Genomic DNA, 19,033 nt, shown 5'->3' with positions numbered 1-19,033 from the left:
TAGGCAAATCAGACCTTCCTTAAAACCAGATTGTTTCCTGTCACCGTGTAATCTGCTGGATCAGCCACAGTAGCAGTGACCGCAAAGCTCTGATATAAACTATGTCACATCATAGAGTTTTGAGATGCAAATGTTGGTCTTTACTAGCTTTGGTCTCGTACCATTGACCACTTTCTTAATTATGACTGACACTGACTGTTTTTCTAGATTCCTGTTTATTTTGCATGTTTTCTGTCACCATTCAATAAGTCCATAAAAGAGGCTGTCAGTAATTCTTTAGATCAGTTATCTTCAAAGTGACAGGGCTGATGGGAGATGGTAGAGGTAGCTTTCACTCCAGAGGGTGTACAAGATAATACATTAGCAGTAAATATTAGAAAATGTATTTATGGCTTTAAAATTTATTTATGTATGTGTTTCCATATACATAATACATTGGTACAATAGTACAGTATATACTATGTTTACATGTTATACATGTTATTATATGTGTTTGTATGTGTGTAAAAACAAAACTATACACAATGAAGAATTTTGATTTTAATCCCAGGGCATTTAATTAATTATTCATGCACTCCATAAACAACTTTTAGTCTGTATTTTGTGCCCTGCACTATGCTAGGCACTGAGGATACAATTGTAAACAAAATAAATACAAGTCCTCCATTCAAAGCTTACAGTCTACTTGGAATAGTAATTCTCAGGGTGATGAATATAAGCTTATAACAGAGGAGCTTGGCTTAGTCTAGGGGTGGGAGTTATCAAGAAAGCCTCCTAACTTCTTATTCTTTTATAGTTTTCCTTGGAAATTGGAATATATTTTATAATATCCTCTCATGAATTGTCCCATAAAGTATAGTTTCCACCATCAGTTTATATTCCCTAAAAAATGGGAAAGTGAATTTTTTTGTCATAAAACTTAATTTTATATGTTTTCTTTTCTCCATCGCCTACTGTAGAAGTGAAATTGTTATTATATGAGCTGCTGAGCTGGAAGAAGTATCATATCTAAGGTTAAGCATGGCCCAGAGGTACAGTCATTCCACTGGGAAATAACAGGAGAGATGCAGTTAATGATACATTGTGACTTGCATTTCCAAACCTCTGGTACTGGTATGTGCACACAGGCGTACACACCCCTGCAGAGCTAGATATGGAATAGTTAGGGGATTTTTTCCTTGATAAAGAAGAAAAACAAAGAGAAAAGATGAGACAAGTTTGCTGAAATTTATATGAACTTTTGAGTATTAAACATCTAAGTTTGATTAAAAAATAATTAGGGCTTCCCTGGTGGCGCAGTGGTTGAGAGTCCACCTGCTGATGCAGGGGACGTGGGTTTGTACCCTGGTCCAGGAAGACCCCACATACCGTGGAGTGGCTGGACCCGTAAACCATGGCCACTGAGCCTACACGTCCAGAGCCTGTGCTCCACAACGGGAGAGGCCACAACAGTGAAAGGCCCGCATACCGCAAAAAAAAAAAAAAAAAATTAAAATTTTAAATGAAAACAACTTTTAATAAAATACATGTCCTTCAAAAATCAGGTAACGTTTTAGTTTAAAATTCTAATCGGTCCGACGATGAGGCTGGGGACGGGAGCTGAGCATGGAGGCCTTATGATGGGGCACCCTGGCATGCATTATGCCCAGTGGGAATGCATCCTATGGGTCAGAGAGCGAATATGCCTCCTGTACCTCATGGAATGATGCCCCAAATGATGCACCCAATGGGAGGACCACCAATGGGACAAATGCCTGGAATGATGTCTTCAGTAATGCTTGGAATGATGATGTCTCATATGTGTCAGGCTTCCATGCAGCCTGCCTTTACTGCCAGGAGTAAATAACATGCATGTAGCAGCAGGTACAACATCTGGTGCAAAATCAACGTGGACTGAACATAAATCACCTGATGGAAGGACCTACTATTGCAATACTGAAACAAAACAATCTATTGGGGAGAAACCAGATGATCTTAAAAGTCCTGCTGAGCAACTTTCATCTAAATGCCCTGGAAGCAGTACAAATCTGACTCTGGAAAGCCTTCCTATCATAATTCTCAAACAAAAGAATCCCACTGGGCCAAACCTAAAGAACTTGAAGATCTTGAAGGATCCGAGAATACCACTGTTGCTGAAGTCTTATTACAAAATCAAGCCCGCCCACAATGATCAAAGCTGAAGAAAGTGGTAAACAAGAAGAGCGCGCCATAACATCAACAGCCCCAGTTCTTACAACAGAAATTCCAACCACAGTGAGCACCATGGCTGCCGCCACTGCAGCCAATGCCAGTGCTTCCACCTCTGCCTCCAGTACTGTCAGTGGAACTGTTCCAGCTGTTCCTGAGCCTGAGTTTACTTCGATTGTTGCTACTGTTGTAGATAATGAAAATACAGTAACAGTTTTGACTGAAGAACAAGCACAACTTACTAGTACCCCTGCTGTTCAGGATCAAAGTGCTGAAGTGTCTAGTAATACGGGAGAAGAAACATCTAAGCAGGAAACTGTAGCTGATTTTACTCTGAAAAAGGAGGAGGAAGAAAGCCAACTGGCAAAAAAACACATATAGTTGGAATACAAAGGAGGAGGCAAAGCAAGCATTTAAAGAATTATTGAAAGAAAAGCAGGTACCATCTAATGCTTCATGGGAGCAAACTACGAAAATGATCGTTAATGATCCACGATACAGTGCTTTAGCAAAGTTGAGTGAACAAAAAACAGGCCTTTGATGCTTATAAAGTCCAGACAGAGAAAGAAGAAAAAGAAGAAGCAAGCTCCAAATACAAAGAGGCTAAGGAATCCTTTCAGCGTTTTCTTGAAAATCATGAGAAAATGACTTCCACAACTAGATATAAAAAAGCAGAGCAAACGTTTGGAGAGATGGAAGTCTGGGATGCAATATCAGAACGTGATCATCTTGAAATCTCTGAAGATGTTTTATTCTTTCTTTCAAAAAAAGAAAAGGAGCAAGCAAAGCAGTTGCAAAAGAGAAATTGGGAAGCCTTCAAAAACATACTTGACAACATGGCTAACGTGACATACTCTACTACTTGGTCTGAAGCCCAGCAGTATCTGATGGATAATCCAACTTTTGCAGAAGATAAAGAATTACAGAACATAGATAAAGAAGATGCATTAATTTGCTTTGAAGAACACATTCGGGCTTTAGAAAAGGAAGAAGAAGAAGAAAAATAGAAGAGTTTGCTTCAGGAAAGGAGACGACAGCGTAAAAACAGAGAATCTTTTCAGATATTTTTAGATGAATTGCATGAACATGGACAACTGCATGCTATGTCATCTTGAATGGAATTGTATCCAATAATTAGTTCTGACATTAGATTCACTAATATGCTTGGTCAGCCAGGATCAACTGCACTTGACCTTTTCAAGTTTTATGCTTAAAGCATGTTATCATGATGAGAAGAAGACAATAAAAGACATTCTAAAGAATAAAGGATTTGTAGTTGAAGTAAATACTACTTTTGAAGACTTTGTGACAATAATCAGTTTGACTAAAAGATCAACCACATTAGATGCAGGAAGTATTAAGCTGGCTTTCAATAGTTTACTAGAAAAGGCAGAAGCCCGTGAACATGAAAGAGAAAAAGAGGAGGCTTGGAAGATGAAACGAAAAGAATCTGCATTTAAGAGTATGTTGAAATAAGCCACTCCTCCACTGGAATTGGATGCTCTCTGGGAAGATCATGAATGTCAACATCATCATTCAAAGAATAAGTAATATTCTAAGAAATCTGAAAAACATCACAGGAAACACTCCCGCTCTCGATCAGGGTCGGATTCACATGATAACGACAACCATTCAAAGACAAAAAGACCGCAATCAGAGTCTAACATTCTTCTAGTGCTGAATCTGAGAGAAGTTATAAGAAATCAGAAAAACATAAGAAGAAAAGCAAGAAGAGAAGACATAAATCTGACTCTCCAGAGTCAGATGCTGAACAGGAGAAGGATAAAAAAGAAAAAGACTGGGAAAGCGAAAAAGACAGAACTAGATAAAGATCAGAATCAAAACACAAATCACCTAAGAAAAATACTGCAAAGGATTCTGGTAATTGGGATACTTCTGTCAGTGAACTGAGTGAAGGGGAATTGGAAAAGCACAGAAGCACCCTTTTGGAGCAACTGGATGATGATCAATAAATTATACCAAATATGTTTACAGTATGATTTAAAGTCTAATTCAGACCAGGGATTCTATTTTAAGTCAATTGAAATAACACTGGGTTTTAATTATATCACAGAAATAAAAGTACATTTACGTATTGTTATTGTGGACTTTATAAAAGCAAAGGAAATTAAAAATAACTTTTGATTCTGTATCAAGAATCATATTTTCATACAGTCATAACTGTCTGTGACCCTTTCATAGGGCAGTGCAGAATGGATTAAAGGTGGCAATTTAAGGGGCTTCCCTGGTGGTGCAGTGGTTGAGAGTCCGCCTGCCGATGCAGGGGACGCGGGTTTGTGCCCCGGTCCAGGAGGATCCCACATGCCGCGGAGCGGCTGGGCCCGTGAGCCATGGCCGCTGAGCCTGCGCGTCCAGAGCCTGTGCTCCGCAGCGGGAGAGGCCACAGCAGTGAGAGGCCCGCGTACCGCAAAAAAAAAAAAAAAAAAAAAGAAAGGTGGCAATTTACTGATAACTGCAGGTGTCTCTACTTTGTTCTAAAGTCTAAATCATGAGGTGATTTTATTTACTTTAATAAATTGGATTTTGAAGATATAATGAAAGGTTTTTGATATCTAGTAGTACAAGAAAAGCACCAGCAATGGATAAAACTGCTTTTTTGTGCACTATCCAGCTGGTTAAAGCCAATATGATCTTTTACGGTGAACTCAGAAATAGGTGTTCTTAATGGAAACCTGGTAGACCCTTAACTATAGTGGTGCTATTGAGCACTACTATAATAAAGCCACAATTATTTTCTATATTTTCTTGGATTGATCCCTTTATCATTATGTAGTGTCCTTCTTTGTCTCTTGTAATAGTCTTTGTTTTAAAATCTATTTTGTCTGATATGAGAATTGCTACTCCAGCTTTCTTTTGATTTCCATTTGCATGGAATATCTTTTTCCATCCCCTCACTTTCAGTCTGTATGTGTCCCTAGGTCTGAAGTGGGTCTCTTGTAGACAGCATATATACGGGTCTTGTTTCTGTATCCATTCAGCCAGTCTATGTCTTTTGTTTGGAGCATTTAATCCATTTACATTTAAGGTAATTATCGATATGTATATTCCTATTACCATTTTCTTAATTGTTTTGGGTTTGTTATTGTAGGTCTTTTCCTTCTCTTATGTTTCTTTCCTAGAGAAGTTCCTTTAGCATTTGTTGTAAAGCTGGTTTGGTGCTGCTGAATTCTCTTAGCTTTTGCTTGTCTGTAAAGGTTTTAATTTCTCCGTCAAATCTGAATGAGATCCTTGCTGGGTAGAATAATCTTGGTTGTAGGTTTTTCCCTTTCATCACTTTAAATATGTCCTGCCACTCCCTTCTGGCTTGCAGAGTTTCTGCTGAAAGATTAGCTGTTAACTTTACGGGGATTCCCTTGTATGTTATTTGTTGTTTTTCCCTTGATGCTTTTAATATTTTTTCTTTGTATTTAATTTTTGATAGCTTGATTAATATGTGTCTTCACATATTTCTCTAAATGCATTTTAAAAAGGCTATTGTGAGGGCATTATTTTGAGGTGATGTTTAAAAAGTTAACATCAAATTAAATTGTAAATTAGCTTAAATATATTGCCTTAAGGACCTAATAAAGAATGTGCCACCAAACCTTAAGTGATGGTTGCAATATCCTTGTCTAAAACAAATCCATGTTGACTTAAAGGTTTTTTGTTTTTTTTTTTGCGGTACGCAGGCCTCTCACTGTTGTGGCCTTTCCCGTTGCGGAGCACAGGCTCCGGACGCGCAGGCTCAGCGGCCATGGCTCACGGGCCCAGCCGCTCCGTGGCATGTGGGATCCTCCCGGACCAGGGCACGAACCCGTGTCCCCTGCATTGGCAGGCGGACTCTCAACCACTGCGCCACCAGGAAGCCCCTTAAATGATTTTCTTAACAGTTGTCTTTTTTCTTTTTTTTTTCTTTTACAATCTGATCTTTCTCTTGCTTTTTTTCATTGAGGAAGTCTTACCTTCCCTACTCACTGAGAAGTACTGACTTCGTGGTACACATTCTAAAGCATTTCTGATTTGAATATTTTTGTACATTTTTATCAATTATTAAATCTCTTCTAGTGAAAAAAATGCTGTAATAAAAGGGTTATTAAGCATTGTCCTATGCCTAAAATATGGTTCCTTATATTTCTTTATATCAGTCAAAAACAGATAAATTGAGTCATAAATATCTTAAATGATTATTTTATTTGCATGGTAAACCAGAGGATGAATTGAGAATGAAATATAATAAATAATGAATAAATAATGAACTTTTTTTAAACACCAGTTCACATAGTTTCTCTCTTACGTGTATGTGAATTATATCCTCTTTTAAAAAATATGGAGTAGACCAAATGGCAAAATAGCTAGTGCGAAGCAGCCACACAGCAGAGGAGATCAGCTCAGTGCTTTGCAACCACCTAGAGGGGTGGGATAGGGAGTGTGGGAGGGAGACGCAAGAGGGGGGAGATATGGGGTATATGTATATGTATAGCTGTTTTACTTTGTCATAAAGCAGAAAATAACACACCACTGTAAAGCAATTATACTCCAATAAAAATGTTTAAAAAATATATGGAGTAGTAGTTTTTGTTTATTTTCCTTTTGCAGTATTCTCTTGGCTTTTTCCTATGTTTATTATTCCATACAAATTTAATTTTGCTTAAAATAGCTTTATTATTTTTATAATTATTATAAATGTTTATTACAAACAGTTGAAACAATGCAAATATAGTCAAATAATATAAAAATTATCAAAAATCTTATCCCATGCCTATGAGAATATAATAATTATTATTTTGTAGCATATTCTTCTAAACCTTTCTTTATACATTTATAGATGTGTAGAAGTAGGAAAACAGTCTTATATAAATGGCATCATGTTACAGATTACTCTTTTATCTGCCATCGTACTCATTAATATTTCATATGTATAAAACCTATTTCATATATAAAAGGATTTTAATTTTTTGTCATGTATTGCTATTTTTTCCAATATCTCTTTATTATTTAATTTTCTACAAATAATTAATATGTTTAGAAAGTACTAAACTTCTGTGTTTTCTTTTGGTAATTTTATCTTTGCTTTTTACATTTAAATCTTTGATTCATATAAAAGCTATTCTGGGAAAGGATAGAGGGATCCAGGTTTTTTTTTCAAAGATACTAGCTTGTCCAAGTCCATTGACTCAATAATCATTTCTCCCCTATTGTTTTGGAATGCCATCTTTGCTTTTCCATTGTATATTTGACTAGATTTCTATACAAAGCTTCCATTGATCTGTTTAATCCTGTCCCAGTACATTGGTTTTAATTACTCTGGCTTTATAATACATTTTTAAATCTGGAAGGATACTTTCTTGCTCTATACTCTTTATTGTTCGAAATTTTCCTTTATTACTCTTCCAGATAGACTTTAGAAAAATTCTGATAACTTGTAAAGCAAAATACAATTGGGGTTTTATTTTGGTCACATTGAATTTATGGACTGATTTAGGGAAAATTGATAGTTTCACAATATTGAGTTCTTACAGCAAAGACAAAACGTTGACTCTTCATTTATGCAGTTTTTACATTGCACTCTTCAGTAGTGTTACATAATATTCCCTATACAATATCTTCACACTTCTCTTCAGATTTATTCCTGGATATTTCAAAATTTTTATTGTTAGAGTGAGTTGAAACTACTTTTCACTTGTAAATTTCTGTTTCTTTAGAAAAGGTGTCAATTGTTATTGGTTTATAACGGTCTTTTTTGTTTTTTCAGAACAAACAACTCTTTATTGAAGTATAGTTGATTTACAGTGTTGTGTTAGTTTAAGGTGTACAGCAAAGTGATTCAGTCAGACATATATTCTTTTTCAGATTCTTTTACATTATAGGTTATACAAGTTACTGAATATAGTTCCCTGTTCCATGCAGCAGGTCCTTGTTTTTTATCTATTTTATAAATAGTAGTGTGTATCTGTTAATCCCAAACTCCTAATTTATCCCTTCCCTTGTCTTTCCCCTTTGGTAATCATAAGTTTTTTTTTTAATGTCTGTGAGTCTATTTCTGTTTTGTAAATAAGTCCATTTGTATCATTTTTTAAGATTCCACATATAAGTGATATCATATGATATTTGTCTTTCTCTGACTTACTTCACTTAGTATCATAATCTCTTCTAAGGATCTTCTCTTTTTTTTTGCCATTATTTAAAATTGATATGAGTGAGCTTTTATTGTAAATCTGGAAGAAAAATTGCAGATCATTACTTATGCATTATAAGTGTTTTTAATATATTTATAAAACAAGTATACATAACTAACAAAGGTATAGAAAAAATAGTTTCTCTAAAAAGTATCAATAAATTAAGTTTTAAATGTACATAAAATTATGAAACACCAAGATGAAAGAGTAATATTATACGTATTCACAATTTTACTGATGTAAGGAGGAATATTGAGTTTGGGAAATATTTCCTGTTAACAAATCAACACCTCCCAAGAAGAATAGTCTTCAGCAGCCTGAAGGAATGAAGGGAAAATGAAAGGCAATGATCTGGGGAGGTGGTGTGAGACTACATTGTGAAAGATGGTTAGAAGTTTGGAATCTGAAGGTAGAACAACAGGTCTGGTGAGTGGTTAAAGAGAGAATGAGAGTGAGAAAGGAAAACGGCAAGACTTCTGCTTGGGGAGCCTGGTGGGTTACCATGTCATGGGATGAGATAAGTAGTACAGGAGATAACTGAGTTTTGTGTGGGTCACGTTGACTTGGTGGTTGGTGATGAGGTGGTGGTAAGACATTTACTTGGTGAGGACCGTTGGAACACTTGATAGAGAAGGGAACTGGTGACAGATTTAGACATCATTCGCCTTTAGGTGGTAGTTGAAGTCACGGAAAGATAAACTTTATCCTAATTGAAAGAAAAATTATGACAGAGTTTTGGCATATTAAGTTCCATAGTTTTCAGTTTACACCTAATCTATTTAGGGTGCCTGTTATTCATACAATGACAGCAGCCTGAAGAATAGACAAAGCATTTTCGATGAAATGACCTGGAAATGAAACCCCAAAGTATAAAAATTCATATTTTCTGACTTTCTAAGTTAATGTTTTCTGCATTTGCTTCTCCCTCTTTTTTTGCCCTGATTTCTTCTGCTTGCTCTTTTTGTTAGACGAACTGGCTTAGTCTAAGCATTTGATTTTAAAGCTTAGAGCAATTTAAGGTTTCCAAAGCATTCTTAGATCCACTGTTGGACCATAATATGTCATACAGGCAATAAAGGATTGCTTGGAGAGTGCAATTTGCCCGACGGAAATCATTTTTAACAGCAGATAATAAAAGGGTTTTCATGGTCAAGGATTTATAGGTTCCTTCCGGGGAACATAGCAAGTTGGAATATATTTTAAACTGAGAAATAAGAAGAGTTTCCAAAAGAGTTTAATTTTACCCTATGAGATTCAAATCCAACTTTTCAAATCAGTTTTATGACAGAGTATATATGTCTGATTATGCTGTTCATAGTTATAATTTAACTGTTTTAAGTCATAGGAACAGTTTCTACTACAGAGAGTACTTACATAATTAATTACAGTTACTATTCAAAATTTCAAATGAAATCTTCAGTCTTAGATGAGAAAATATTTTAGGAAATCCTCATTGTGATGAAAAACCATTAAAAGGCAAACTGCATAAAGCAAGCAATAGTGAAATCCCTTCATGTCATGTTACTTCTCTCTCTTTCTAATGTCTTTCAAAATTGCATTTGAAAAAAAATCTTTGAATTAAATGTTTTCCCACGAATGTGTAAATTTGTTTCATAGTAATGATTGAGAAGCATTTGTTCATTTATCCTTTCATTCCACAAATATTGTCTACTGTGTCCCAGGTGCTGTGCCAGGGGTGGGGATATGAAACACAAAAACCTCAGAGAGCTGATGTTCTTGTGGGTGAGACAAACAATACTAAGTAATCAAATATGTAAGTATAGAAATATACACATTAATTTCAGGTAGTGATAAGCAAATTACACATATATGCACATACAATATGTATAATGTATAATTTATATATAATATATACAATATAAACATATACATAATTTCTTTAAAGGTAGATGTTATATGTGTAATAAACCTAGTTTGTGTAAAACCCATGGGGAAAAAAGTTGTTTTAAGCAAAGGAGAGGCCACTAGAATGAAAGTTAGTTAACTCTGTTTCAAAGTGAATTAGTTCCAGAATTAGTGACAGAGGGGAACACTGGGAATCACTGCACAATTAAAAATAGAAAGAAACAGAAAGCTTGGGAAGAAAAAGAACTGCTTTGTGTGTGTCTATTATGTTGCAGGTATAGTAATGGACAATTTACTTATGTCAGCTTATTTAATCCTCCCAACAAAACTCGATGAAATAGCATATCTCCATCTTAACGTAGGACAAACTAAAACCTGAGAGGCCAAGTGACTTCCCCGAGGTCTACCTAGTAAATAAGTGTGAATTTGAGATTTAAACTCCAGCTTGCTTATGTATTTACCACAGTGAGCACTAGAGGAAAGACTGTAGTTTAGGAATGAGAACCTTACTTTTAAAAATAAGTAGAATATTATTTAGCAGCCTACTAAAAATTCTTCCATGGTTAATGCATATATTAAAATCCCCCTGCTGGTTGCATCACTTATCTCTTGCTGCCTAACACACCATGTTAAAGCTTAGTGGCTTAAAACAACAAAAATTTATTTAGCCTACTATGCTCTGGGTCAACAGTTTGACTCAGGTGGGTGGCTCTTCTGAGCATTGAGTTTTGATCATATTTTCTCACATCTGTGGTCAGCAGCAGAGAGGCTTTCTTTCTGAGGTTGACTGGCTGTTTGCTGGGCAGTGGGACAATGGGGCTGTTGGACCACATGTATCTTATCATCCAGCTGGATAGCTTGGGTTTGTTTACATGTTACCTTGACAGTTTCAAGAGAGGGAAGAAGCATACAGACCTCTTGAGACCTAGACTCAGAACTCGCATATCATTACTTCAGTCATATCTATTGGCCAAAGCAAGTCAGAAGATCAGCCCAGATTCAAAGGAGAGGAAAAATAACTGCCATATTGTGATAGGAGAAGCTGCAAAGTTATAAAAGGGGCATGCAGACATGTAGGTTTGAAGAATTGTGGCTATTTTGCAATCTACCACATTAGGCAAAAATGTGAGTTAATTGCATAGAAAAATAATTCTCAGTATTGCTTTTTGAAGTCCACACACATGTATGTATTTTTATGAATGCATACATACACATACATGTATTATATAAGTATTTCCCTATAAGATATTTTATTTCAAATGAATAAGTATAATGAATTGAAATCTCTTCTTTTGGAAGGGGTAATGTCTTCACTACATATAATATTTTCTTTGGTCCCTTTTGAGAATTTATGCCTGTCCCATAGTAAACTCTCAACAAATATTGGGTGAATAATGCTTTCCAGGCTTTATGTAATCTTTTTCTTCCTTTAGTCCCAGAGAGTAAGAAGCAATCATCTCTTCTTATATCACTCATGTTTGCCAGTGAGGGAGATGACAGGACTTTTTTCCTAGATAACACATAGTTTACCCCTCCAGAGTCTGTGGTGGGCAGGACCACTTAGTTATACCATGGGTGCTCATAATGGAGAACAATTAGTCTACTATTTACTCTGGCAGAACCAAGCCTCATTTTCCCAGCTGGCTTTTTTATAGGAAAAAAATATTAGATTTTCAAAGAAATAATAAAATTAATTACTGCAAATATTAGATTTTCAAAGAAATAATAAAGTAATTCTTGCCAATATTAGATTTTCAAAGAAATAATAAAATTAATTCTTTCTCAAGCAGCTAGAAATTGGTTCTAATTCACTGGCCACTGATTTCATGATGATCACCTCTTTCCTTAAGTTTTTAATACGGTAATTACCTTGGGATGCAAAAACCCAAAAGGAAACAAACAAACAAAATAATATTCTGCCTCTATGTCTGCAAGGTAGACAAGTATGAAACATATTATAAGGTTCCCTTAAACCTGTAAGATTTTAGTAGTCCATTATAGAAATTCTAATTGTTATGCCTTGCCTGGGATTTGAAAAGTAAGAGACGATATGGTCCCTGAGACTGACTCTTAATAAGGGTATACTTATCCCTCTACCCATCCATCTGCTACCCCACCCCAGCCTATACAGAAACAACAATAAAATAAGGAAGTAAATGGTTCTTCAAAGATAGCTGCCTGTGTTTTCCTGGAGTTGGTTATGTGAATACCAACCCCATTTCATCACACAAATCAGATATGGGAAAGAGATACATTAGCCAGGGAAATTAATAACACTATAGACCAACCCTAATATCATAGTGACAATGTAATACAGCTTTTTTCTTGTGGTTATTTATTTCTTATGTTATGGTCTGAATCAAGTTGGGTAGCTCTTCTGTGTAGCCTTCCTTGAAGCACAAAGCCTAGGCTTCTTCCATCTTTTAAGTCTACCATCTTGGATTCCTTTATGTTTAACTCTAAGGAAAGGAGAGACTGCATGGAGACAGCACACACACTCTTACGTGCCATGGATAGGGCTCACTTCCCTCACATTCCACTGGTAAAACTGAATCATAGGCATCTAGAATGGATGATTGGGGTCGGGGGAGTAGAGAGGAATACCAACAACCTCTGACTCAGGGAGATATTCAGAGAAACTTGATTAACATGCACTATCAAAATTAAAACATTATAATGTTCATGTACCCCTAAAATTCATCTCTTATTTCAACGTCCCATTAAAGCCTTAATTTTGTGAATATTTCATTTCTTTCATGAAATAACAACAGGGTTTTCGTTAGCATGTGGAAGAACAGAAGCTAAAGCATACCTTAAAGGACAGTCATGTCTCACGGGTTTTTCATTAGAATTTTGCTATCTGCAGCAAATATCATTCTATTCAGAGAAATAAGTTCAATAACTGGAAATGAATGCATCTGAATATCATTTGGAATCATGTGTCCATCTTACTTTTTTTCCTGCCATGTTATTTCTAATATACATACCCATGTTAATTAGACATGTACTTTCCATCCATAGCAAAACAGTTTGTATCAACTCCAAAGAATTATTAATTTCTTGGGACCAAACACTCGCTACTTAAAACCATTTTTGTGCACACTTTTTTTTGTATTTACCATTGTACGCTTGACTAAGCCACTCTAATAATTCAAGTGTTAAAGACCCATCTGAGCAAGTGGGGCTGCAGCTGACTGATTGGATAAACCCTAGATGAGACAGATCTAAGTTTTTTTTTTTAATGGATGTAGTAAGTTTTATTTGGATATATTCAGTATAATTTTTTTATTGAAGTGTAGTTGATTTACAATGTTGTGTTAGTTTCAGGTGTACAGCAAAGTGAATCAGTATACATATATAAATATATTTCTTTGCAGATTCTTTTCCATTATGGTTTATCATAGGATATTGAATATAGTTCCCTATATATAGTAGTGTGTAGAGACAGATCTGACTTTGATCAAACACATGAGAGCTGTCTTTTGGTTGGTGACCTGACTACACCCAGTGGGTGGCAATGCTTGAGAAGCCAGGGCCAGTGCCAAAAGAGAGGTCTTTCAGAAGATTAAAGGGACGCTAGTTAAATCCATTAACCCTATTCTTGAAAGTTGCTAATTGCCAGAACTATAGGCCCTGTATCTTTCCTCCTGCCCACCCCCCAGCTTCCTGTGAATGAATGTTCATATTATAATATCATGAATGCACCACAGAGGAAGAGATGGACAAAAGTGTAAGAGAACAAAATGGGGTAAACAGTGGTAAAAGCAAAAAGAAGCTAGAATATCAATCATTTTCTAGTGTGAGCAGGAAGAGATTTGGCAGAGGTGACCGATCAGGGAGGAAATATCGAATCTCCGGCTGCTCTTCCTCTCCCATATCCCGAATCCCCACTTGATGGAATCAGGTCAGGAATGATGAGATTTTTGTTAGGAGAAGGAAAGGCCTCTTGTGCTTAGTCTTTTATATCCAGAAAGCCCCTGGAGGGGACAGCCTGTAGTTTCATTTTCTCTTTTACTGGGTTGGGAGGGAAGGGTTATTGTGCCCTTTTCTTGGAAGTCATTTGACTCTGGAAGGGGCAGAATGGAACCTAGAAGAGAGAAGGCAGAGCTGCCTATAACCAATTTGCTCAAGGCCAAAGGAGATGGGGAAGAAAGAGGCAGAAATTCAGGGGAGTGTCTTTGTTCAATAATAAAATTATGATGGCAGAGTTTTCTCTGTGCTGGTTTCTCTCATAGAACATGTTGAATTAGGCTTGTGGCCGCTTCAGAATTATCCACTTCTCCTTTGATAGGAGGAGAGAATGAAGGAAAAAAAAATAATGGTTTAAATCACATTTATATCCATACGGATAAAATTATTGAGCACCAAGCCAGCTACCTTGATATTAATTCTCATAACAACCCCCTCAGAAATGTACGAATAAGACAATTCCTCATCTGAGAAAACAGAGGTTAAATAATTGGTCCATTTGCCATACAGCTCGTAAAAAGAGCTGGGATTCAAATCCAATAAACTAGATGAATCTCAAAAGCATTATGCAGAGCAAACAAAGCCAGATACAAAAGGGAACATATTGTATGGATCCATTTGTATGAAATCCTAGAACAGACAAAAACTAAGCTATAGTGATAGAAATCAGATGAGGGGTGACCTGGGTGAGGAGTGGGAGTGTCCTGACTTCAAAGGGGCACAAGAGAACTTTTTTGGGATGATGAAGATGCTCTATTTCTTTCTTTCTCCTTCTTCTTTTTCTTTTTCTTTCTTTTTTTCTTTTTTTTGAAGATACTCTATTTCTTGATCGTGGCCATGGTTAAACAAGCATATGTTTATCCAAACTCATTGAACTCTATGCAAAAATGGATTTATTTTAATGTATGTAAATTTTAACTCAATAAAATTGATTTTTTTTTTAAAAAAGAGGAAATGATCCTACCAATAAAGCACACTTTCCTCAAAGAGACACTGCCACAAAGAAGGAATCTGTATATGTGTACATAAGGGAAGATGGGACAAAGAATATAAGTGCAGAATCACGGGCTCTTAAAGAAGGAGCTGTTTATGTTTCTTTCATCCGAATCATCCAAATAGTACTTCTGCATTTTTCTAGTCAACAACTGAATGTTTCACTGTATTTAATTAACAGACACTAACTAAAGTTATATCTAAATATGCAGAGTACACAGAGTACAGCGTCCATTCTTTTGCTTAATTATTTTTCTTCTTCAAATTAAAACAAAAGCACATTTGGGGGAATTAAAATATTTAGATGATTACTTTCATTTGTACTTATATCTGTGGACATTGTTATGTCCAGATAAACATTGTTGACTAATGCTTAGCTTGACTGCAGTAGGAAATGTGGGTTATAAAATTAATGTTAGTTCAGATCAAAAGGATAGTATTAGTAGACCCACCCTTGGCACAGATATTCTGCCTTGTAAACACATTTTACTAAGAGGTTTGAATAAAATTTCATTGTTATTTGTTGGAAAATTAATTTTGCTAAGAGATTAGTTATCTTTCTCCTAAGAACCTTGAGTTTTAAATATTAAAATGTAACTCAATTTACTAAGGTGAAATAGAAGGGGAAAGATTAACCCAGATGTAGCTATTAGCTAAAATTAAATGTTACTTGGGCAAAAGATCTGAACAGACATGTCATCAAAGAAGGTGACAAAGAAGGTGTTCAAATGGCTAGCAAGAATATGAAAAGATGCTTAACATCATTAATCATTAAGGTAGTCCAAACTAAAACCACGGTGGGATACCACTACACACCTATTAGAATACTAAAGTAAAAAACAAAAATAAAAACAACAGCAAGAAGCTGACAGTGCCCAGTGCTGTTAAGGTTGCTGAACAACTGAACCTTTCCTGCTGTGATGGTGGGATGTGAAATGGAACAGCCCCTCTGGAAAGCAGTGTAACAGTTTCTTGTAAAACTAAACATGTGGCCCAGCAATAGCATTCCTGAGCATTTATCCCAAAGGAAGAAAAACTTATGTTCACACAGAAAACTGTACATGAATGCTCATAGCAGCATTATTCTTAATAGCCCCAAACTGAAAACAACCCAGATGTCCTTCAGTGGGTAATGGCTAAACAAACTGTAGTTCATCCATACAAGGGGCACTACTCAGCAATTAAAAGGAATGAACCACTGATACACACACCAACCTGGATGAACCTCCAGGGATATGCTGATTGAAAAAATCAATCCCCAAAGGTCATATACTGTAGGATTCCATTTATATAACATCCTTGAAATAACAAAATTATAGAAATGGAGAACAGATTAGTGGTTGCTAGGGGCAGGGACAGAGGAGGGGGTGGGAAGTGGACATGGCTATAAAAGGGCAATAGGAGGCATCCTTGTGGTGCTGGAAATGTTCTGGACTTGACTGTATCAGTGTCAATATCCTGGATGTGGTGTTGTGCTATAGTTTTTGTAAGGTGTTATCATTGGGGGACACTGGGTAAAGAGTAAACAGGATCTCTTTATATTGTTTCTTACAACTACATGTGAATCTATAATTATTTCAAAATGAAAATTTAATTTTTAAAAAGCACATTAAATCATATAACCCTCCTTTTCAAAATCATTCATTAGCTTCCCATCACACTCAAAACCCAGAAATGCCTCAAAATTACCTCATGGGATTTGCAGGATCTGGCCCCTGGCATCTCCTTCCAGCCCATTTCTTACCATTATTCCTCTAGCTGACTTTGCACCCCACACTTGACTTCTTTCCAATTCTCAAATACTCCAAGGCCCTTCACATCTCAGGCTCTTTGCACTCTAGCCCTGAAATGCTCTTCTTTCAGACTTTAGAATGACTTACTCTCTCCCTTTAGTGCAATTGCTCACAGGTCATGTCCTTAATCTCACTTGCTCACTTAATGCCATTTGGCAAAATATCCCCTCCTGCAAGAGCACTTCTCTGACCACTGTATCTAAAAGGACACAAAACCCATTCCCATATCAGTCTCTGTTCTCTGATGCTGCTTAATTTCCCTTTTGGGTATCCTTACCTGACACTACAATATCTTTTTTTTTTCCACTTTTTTTGGTGGTAAAATATACATGACATAAAATTTACCATTATAGTATCATTTTTATTTATTTACCACAATGAATAGTAATTAAGTTCCATTAGGGTAGAGCCCACATTTTCCCTACTCACTATTAAATCCCCTGGACCTAGAACAAATATTTGTTAAGTAAACAGTTATTAAATTAATGAATAATTGAGTGAACAAAAGCAATTTGGGAAAGTATACATACCTCTATGAGAGTATTTGTGGGTAAAACTTAGCACAAAATCATGATATATTATTTAGTCCTGCCAGGCTGGTAATGCATATTGCTGTTATGGGTTGGGGACGGGGATTAGTACATCACAAGTGAGAGAAGAGAGAAATAATACCTGATGGTCATTACTGTTTTACAGAAGATGTGGGAATATGATCTATGGAAAAATTTTTGTGTATAAACTTGTTAGCAATGCCTTTCAGTTGCAATAGTTTTTCTAGTTACTTCTTTTAAGCTGCACTCTTGAGGAATTAGCTGCTATGGACCTCTCTTTATTAGAAGACACTAAAGCTTGGGCCCTGCCTACAAACAAAATAGTCTTTATGACTGCCAGTGTATAGTACCAGTGATTTCACATTGAAGTAGTATAATAATTGGTCAATTAAATGCTCTTCAATCTATGGGCACTCATTTCATTGTTGTTATTTGATTAATTCCTTAATGGACCCTTACTGTGGAAGAATCATCTTCTCTATGCAAGTCCTGGGACTGCTTCTCCTTGAATTATTCAAACTCTGTATTATTCATTTTATATCTTCTTGGTATCATTGGAATGGCTTGCGTTGTATAGGCTTTCCAGAAATGTATTTTAGAATAGAGAAATGAGGGCTTCCCTGGTGGTGGAGTGGTTAAGAATCTGCCTGCCAATGCAGGGGACACGGGTTCGAGCCCTGGTCCGGATAGATCCCACATGCTGTGGAGCAGCTAAACCTGTGCCATAACTACTGAGCCTGTGCTCTAGAGCCCGCGAGCCACAACTACTGAGCCTGTGTGTCGCAACTACTGAAGCCCGTATGCCTAGAACCCATGCTCCACAAGAGAAGCCGCCGCAGTGAGAAGCCTGTGCACTGCAACGAAAAGTAGGCCCTGCTCGCCGCAACTAGAGAAAGCCTGTGCGCATCAACAAAGACCCAATGCAGCCAAAAATAAATAAATAAATAAAATTTATATTAAAAAAAAGAATAGAGAAATGAATAAACAAAGGACATTTGATTCCATTTCACATGTTTAGGAATAGGAAACTTTCATAAGCTTATTTCCTCTGAAACCCCATAAAGTCATGAAATGCTAGCCTTCTAGACATTCTTAAGTGAAAGAGTTAATGAGAAATCTGCACGTCCACTGAGGACCATGGAGGCTAACACCCCTCACTAAATTCTTGAGTGACAGAAAAAAACCATTTATTGCCTGCACTGCAAACTCCTCTGGGTTTGCTGCCATAGATTTTTATGAGGAGATGATGGGCTGTACTCTATTTTAATTCAGTGCTTCTGGCAGGTTCCAACACAGGTGTGAGAGGGTGAATCGCTAAGTAGGAAGCTATGTTTATTCGGTTAGGGACTGTATAGGGTGACATTCGTTGGCCCTCAGGAAATCAGCACAGCCCAATATAATTGACTGCATTTTATTATGTTTGGAATGTTCATGTTTCCCCAAGCCAGCTCTGCTCTGACTATAATTAAACCGAAAATATTCAAAGCATTTTCTGCTT

The 19,033-nt window shown here is 36.4% G+C and overlaps 1 protein-coding gene and 1 pseudogene across 1 annotated transcript in view; both read left to right on the top strand.

Moving 5' to 3' along the window:
* The window catches only part of RAB3C (RAB3C, member RAS oncogene family), a 301,149-nt gene that overhangs the window by 72,108 nt on the left and 210,008 nt on the right, over positions 1-19,033 (top strand). The gene's annotated exons all lie outside the window — the stretch shown is intronic.
* On the top strand, positions 1,581-4,207 carry LOC116752309 (annotated as a pseudogene).

The sequence above is a fragment of the Phocoena sinus genome, chromosome 3 (assembly GCF_008692025.1).
Source record: "Phocoena sinus isolate mPhoSin1 chromosome 3, mPhoSin1.pri, whole genome shotgun sequence".
Taxonomy (NCBI): Eukaryota; Metazoa; Chordata; class Mammalia; order Artiodactyla; family Phocoenidae; genus Phocoena; species Phocoena sinus.
Note: the sequence above shows the minus strand (reverse complement) of the source record. Positions and strands in the feature narration are given on the sequence as shown.